The sequence below is a fragment of the Echinops telfairi genome, unplaced genomic scaffold, assembly GCF_000313985.2.
Source record: "Echinops telfairi isolate 266 unplaced genomic scaffold, ASM31398v2 ScPeMD7_70;HRSCAF=299, whole genome shotgun sequence".
NCBI classification, from domain to species: Eukaryota; Metazoa; Chordata; class Mammalia; order Afrosoricida; family Tenrecidae; genus Echinops; species Echinops telfairi.
This window is the reverse complement of record NW_022103968.1, coordinates 67,558,329-67,565,342: the sequence shown is the minus strand read 5'-3', so window position 1 is coordinate 67,565,342 and position 7,014 is coordinate 67,558,329. Positions and strand designations below refer to the sequence as shown.

The window sequence follows — 7,014 nt, the reverse complement described above, 5'->3', positions numbered from 1 at the left end:
CAAAGCCCATCTATAGACAGATGGACATCCACTCACAAAGGGTCACAAGGAAGAGATGAGCCAGTTAGCGTGCAGTACAGCATGGATGAAACACACAACTTTCCTCTAGTTCTTTAATACTTTCTTCCCCCCACTATCATGACCTCAATTCTATCTTACATATCGGATTAGAACAGAATATGCACACTGCTACAGATAAGCGACCACAACACAGGGAATCCTGGATAGATAAACCCTTCAGGGTCAACAATGAGAATAGATATATGAGGAGGATTAGGGGAAGGTAAGAGGAGAAAGGGGGAATCAATTATAAGGATCAACATATAACCCCCTCCCAGGGAGACGAACATCGGAAAAGTGGGTGAAGGGCGACAGAGGATGATGTAAGACATGACAATAATAATCTATAACTTATCAAGGGTTCATGAGGGAGAGGGGGTGGGAGAGGAAAGGGGAAAAATGAGGAGCTGATATCAAGGGCTCAAGTAGAAGGAAAATGCTTTGAAAATGATGATGGCAGCTTACGTGCAAATGTGCTTGACATAATGGATGAATGTATGGATTGTGATAGATGTAAGAGTCCCCAATAAAAGTATTTAATAAAAATTTTAAAAGAGGCAGTTGTGCTAACATAACAAAGGAAGGTTGCGTAGTGTGCATCAAGGTGTGCATGATGGTTGTATCCTCTCACCATATTCATTCAATCTGTATGCTGAACAAATAATCAGAGAAGCAGGATTATATGAAGAACAATGCAGCATCAGGATTAGAGGAAGGCTTATTAACAACCTTCGATATACAGATGTAAATACAAAGTTCCTTGCTGAAAGTGAGGTGGACCTGAAGCATATGCAGATAAAGATCAAGGATTGTCGCTTTCAACAAGGATTACAACTAACTTTTGTAAAGAAAACCAAAACTGTCACAACTGGACCAATATGTAACGTCATCATAAACAGAGAAAATGACTGACTTGTCAAGGATTTTGTTTTGCTTGGATCTACAATCAATGTTCATGGAAACACTAGTCAAGAGACAAATGATACCCTGCCTTGGGTATATCTACTTCACACACACAGAAACCACTCACTGACATCAGGTCAATCCTGACTCATAGGGCAGGGTGGGACTACCCCTGTGGGTTTCTGAGACTTTAAATCTTTACAGTAATAGAAAGCCTCATCTTTCTCCCTCAGAGCATCTGGTGGTCTCAAACAGCAGACCTTTCGGCTCCATAATCTGCTGCACAAGACCTCTTTAAAATGCTAAAAAGTAAGGATCTCAGTTTGAGGACTAAGGTGTGCCTGACCCAAGCCATAGTACTTTCAATTGTCTCATATACATGTGAAAGTTGGACACTGAGTAAAGAAGATAGATGAATTGATGCATTTGAATTGTGGTGCTGGTGAAGAATACTGGAAGTACTGTGGACTGCTAAAATGGCTGACAAATCTGTCTGGAAGAAGTACGGCCAGAATGTTCCTTAGAAGCAAGGTTAGTGAGACTGTCTCACATATTTTAGACATGTTATCAGGAGAGATAATCTCAGATATCCCTGAGAAAGGTAAGGTGAAGGGACCGCAAAAAAGACCCTCAACAAGACGGATAGACACAGTGGCTGCAACCATGGGCTCAGACATAAGAACAATAGTGAGGCTGGCGCAGGACTGGCCAGCGCTTCATTCTGTTATATATTGGGCCACTATGAGTGGGAACCAACTCAACAGCACCTAACAACAACAGAAGTTTACGATCTTTCTTTTCAAATACTTACATGCTACATTCTAAAATCAAATCAACAAATCAGAAAATGAGGAACTGACTCAAGACTTCAGACCACATAATATATTGTGAAAATGTATTGGATTCAGACCCACATTTTAATGCATGGTTTTGGCAATCTTTGATTTTCATGCCAATATTATATTGGAGAATCGGACATCAACTTAATCAGAATCCAAACTATTTTCAGGCATCTTCAATAACTCTGTGACACAGTTTAACCTACAAGATCTTAAGTCAGCAGACTCCACAGTTCTAACCTCTTACTAGAATTTCTTATAGGCCAAGAATTTCAAGATAATATGAGGGGGATTCAAAAAGTTTGTGGAACAATTATATTAATTATTAATAAAATTAATTATTAATAAAATTATTAATAAAATAAAATAAAATAAAAATTATTAATAAAAATATTAACTCAATTTCCCCCCATTAACTTTGCAAATCTCCATTGTTCATTTGTGTTTGTCTGAGTTTTTATTGTGGGCTTAATTAGGTTTATGAATTGTGTCAAAAAACAAGAATGGTGGTGAGATAGTTTATTGTGCCAGCCTGGCCGGTAAACACAAGTGGGATTAACTGAAGGGCAGAGAGATAAATGCCTTGGTGGTCTTGCTTTCTTGTCTCTCGCTCTTTGATCATCGGACCAGTGTGCAGCTGCCTTGCTTGTTCTGTGCCTCAATTTAAAGGCTACACTACCTATGGGACACCTAGCCCGTGGACTCTGTCGCTGTAAGTTGAGGTCCCTTTAAGACATCTCTGGAGCTGGGGACCGGCAGTTGGTGACCTGCCTTGCGATTGGCTGCTATGCTGACATAGCCTAGCTCTCTCTATAAATAGAGATCTGGCAGCAGACTAGACTTGAAGGACTGCTAGTCTCTCACAACTCTCTCACGGGAGTGAGTTGCATTGAGCCATTTGTAGTGCTTTATAATTTAACTGTTTATTTCTTGTATTATATATTTATCTGTATATGATTTAACAGTTCATTTCTTGTTATATATCTAATTATCTTCATAAATAAATATATTAAGTTATCAGCAATTTGGTTTTATCTCTCTAGAGAACCCTGTCTAACACAGGTGGTTAGTATTTTTGAGTACTTATCATAAATTTTGTTTTATGGTGAAACACTTTGTAGTGAAGCTATTTTAACAAAGTTCTGGTTCACGTCACCTGAAACAAAAGCCCTCATGAATTGAGGTTAAGCATTGGGTTACTAGTCACTAGTTAGCAGAAATAAATGAGATTAGACAAAGGAGTCTGCTTCATCTTTACTGCCTCAGAAATTATATGAAGCAGTTCCATTCTGTCCTATTAGGTCATGCTAAACTGAAATCAACTCTACGACAGTGTAATTTTTTTTTTGAAGCCACAGAAAAGATAGACTGCCATTAAGCTACATTCTGTACTGTATTTTAGAAGTAGTGAGGTAACAGAGTATTTAAATATGAGAGTCATTAAATCACTAAACTAGAATATTAGGCTAAGGATCTGGTGTTGATAGTACTGCATATGTGAGGGGATGAGAGGTGGGCATCACAGGTCTGTCACAAATCCATAATTTACATTTTCGGATGGCAAATTACATGAGAACACTGATTCTGACAGACACACCAAGTATCTGGCCCACGGGGCTCCTATTTTTAGGTTAACTTCCTGATTTCCCAAGGCCAAGAGAAACACAAGACCTAAACTAACAACCACTGCCATGATGATGACACCTCTACTTACGTGGCTCTTTCTGTTCTTGACCTAGTATTGTGTACTCCTCAGTGTGTTTTGTACAGCCTTAGAGAGGGGGGACATACCAAATATTTTTTCAAGAACTTCAAAAGCAGCATGAAAGCAAAATTAAGAACAATGCATTTTATAAATCATTAACATACCTTATCTGCAAACATACCAATACATCAAAGAAAACAGGAAAAAAATTAGGTTCCCTCCTACTCTTTGCAAAAATTAAAACATTTAATCTGAGCGTGAGATGGCATAGTCTCCCTCTGTAACCTAATTCCAGTAAAAGAATGACAGTGAACTCATACTGTATTTCTTCACGAAATAAAATCTTTCAATGAACTTCATAGATAATTCTGCAGCGCATCAATTATAATCAGATCTTATATAAGTCAATTTGATGTCAAAAAAGTATCAAAGCTATAAAAGTTTTAGATGTAAAATTGAATTTACCTTTCATTAATACACCATCTCATAAAGAATGCCCAAACCAAAGCCACTGCCATCAAGCTGATTCTAATTCACAGCAACCCTATGTAGAGGTCCTGAGACTGTAAATCTTTATGGGAGGAGACAACCTCATGTGTCTCCTCGGAAGCAGCTGGTATGTTTGAACCACCAACCTAGCAGCTAACAGGCCAATGCCTAACTCCAAGTGTCACCTGGGATACTTCTCATAATGAATGAAAGGGGTAAAATTGGAAGACGGGAAAGATTTACATCCAAGGTAAAAACCACGCTGGTTACACAAACTATTAACATTATATAGCATATCATGCCTGGAGGTAAAAACCTTGAAAACCTAGTTATTAGGACCAAAAATAAAACAATAATAATACTAGTAATAATTCATTAGAAAACACGATGCAACAACTTCTCAAAAACGATGTTTAAATTTTAATTCTTAAAAAACTATGGCATTATCTTTAAATCCGCTGTGGCTATGCTGTGAGGCATTAAGGAGTTGATGACTGGCAAAATAAAAATGTTTACTTAGAAGCAGTTGTTCAATAGTCTTTGTAGAAATGGGGGCAGTGCTACTGAAGTCAAACTAATTTATCTAAGTAATGCCCACCTTTTACCATTGCAGTCATAATGGCTTCTAGAGTAATATAGATCTTTTTTAGCCTTAGAGAAAGTGTTCTACCGTAACTCTTTGTTTTCTGTTTTACAACTGAGTAGCAATAAAAATATCAAAGGTAAACAAAAATAACTATTAATCAACTGCCATCAAGTTGTTTCCCACTTGTAGCAATTCTATATGGCAGAGTGCAATTCTTCCTAGAGTTTTTGAGACTATAAAACTTCACAGGAGACAGCCTCATCTTTTTCCTTCCGTCTAGCTGGTAAGCTTGAGCCACCTACCTTGTGGTTAGCAGTCTATCATTTAACCCAAATGTGCCACCAAAACCCAAACAAACAAACTGACTGCCATAGAGCAAATCCTGACTCATAGCGACCCTGTGGCTTTCAGAGATTGTTGTTACTCTTCACAGGAGCAGAAAGCCTCATCTTTCTCCCTCAGAGGAGCTAGTGGTTTCAAACTGCTGATTTTTCAGCTGGTAGCTCAACTCACAACCCACACCACCACTAGAACTCCTTAAAAGAACTACTAAGCTTGTTAATATAGAAATTATACAACTCCATCTAACAGTTTTGATTAAATACTTTTTCTATTCCACTACGCATTTGAAAATATGACATATGGGCTCTACATGCAATTTATTTTTTACATGTAATTTAAAAGCTTGTTTAAAACAGCAAATTATCTTATGAAGATTAAACAACAGATACAGTATCCAGAAAATATTTGATTGTATGAAATAGCCAATGGCTTTGCAAAATCCTAAATTAGGAAAATATAGGAACCTAAAGTCAAAGACTTCAAGATAATCTAACAACATAACAAAAGGAAATTACCTTATTTCTACTAAAATGATGATCAACATTGCAGTCATTATTTTTCTAGCACAATTAGACTTTTGGTGCTGTATCTTTTATAAAAAGGAGCCCTGGTGGTGCAGTCGTCAGAGTTGCTTGGCTGCTAACCAAAAGGACAGCAGTTTGAACCCACTAGCTGCTCCACAAAAGAAAGACGTGCTAGTGGGTTTCCATAAAGAAACCCTATATAGGGTCTCTATGAATCTGAATTACTGGAAGGTAATGGGCTTGGTTTGATTTTTGTGTCTTCTATAGAAAGAACCTTTATATTGATCATCCCACATGCTCTATCCATAGTTTTCCACATCACTTAAAATATATTATTAATACATTGTATGAAAAATTTCATTTACATACTAGCCCTGCAAATCTGTCCAAAATACCCATCAAATTTTCCAGCGATAACTTGAGTGAACAGTGAGATGAAGATCTGGTACACTCTCGGACTGTGGTGATTTCACTTCTTATTTTAGGTGCCTTCTGAACCAAGAAACTTGCACTGACCACATGTTACACTGTGGTAAGTAATGTGTCCACTCAAGCTATCAAAACAGAACCACTCAGGACTGAGCATCTGTAAAATCCCGTGTCCCAAGTCTTATTTCCAGTTTAATTTTTTGAAATTTAAAAATAATAGATTACATATGTTTTAAAAGATGGAAAACTGGTCTAGTATTTAAAATAAACTAATTTTTAAAATACACGAAAAGCAAAACTATACTGTTAAAATTAGGGGAGGGAAAAATCTTTCTTTTCAAATCACTCCTTTCACTACCTTGTTCCAACATCACTTCCTTTCCACCTCTTCCTCCAGTCTTGTGGGCAAATCAGTGATTAATACCACCTCCCCAACCCCAGGCTCTTACAAGATTCACTGCCCACAAATGAAAAAAACCATCAAGTCAAAGTACACTACTCGAGTGGTCTTTGAAAGACACCTGTGAAGATGTCAAAGCTCTAAGTTAGATCCCCCAGGGTGCCTTTTCTTCCTGGACCACCTTTTCTCATTGTCAATGCCTCCCTCAAATCTGTAGTCCAGATGAGTGCCTCCCCAATAGCCCCTCGCCTCTCCAGTCAAACCTCAATGTTACCCTCCACTGCCAACCAGCCCCCCACCCACCGCGAGAGAGCCGGCAGCCGCGCTCCCCTGCTCGCCCGAGGGCTAACACACACGCCCAGGCCCTGCTCCGGGACCCGTCTTCCCCATCCCCAAACCCGAGCGCATCTCCCCCTCGGATCCCACACTCCCTCGGGACCCCGTCGGTCTTCGCCCCCTCACGATGCTGCCTTCCAACGCCTCCAGCTTCTTCCCTCCTCCAGGCCACAGAGCCTTCATTCAGCCTTCCACTTCGTCCCGCCCCTCCACCTCTTCCTCAGTCTCGGGTCTTCGTCAACCCCTCAGGCCCTAGGGCGCCCCACCACCACGTCCCTCAGATTCCATTCTACGGGCGCCCTCAACCGTCCCCCCGGGTTTCTCCGGACCCTAGTCCCTCAGCAGCTCCCCGTTTCCGTTCATCCCAGACGCTCCACTCTCCCGCTGCTGCAGACAAGCAC

General features: G+C 39.6%; 1 protein-coding gene across 1 annotated transcript in view; it reads right to left on the bottom strand.

Annotated features, from left to right (window-relative positions):
* Nucleotides 1–7,014, bottom strand: part of SAMD8 (sterile alpha motif domain containing 8) — a 92,872-nt gene that overhangs the window by 85,738 nt on the left and 120 nt on the right. The gene's annotated exons all lie outside the window — the stretch shown is intronic.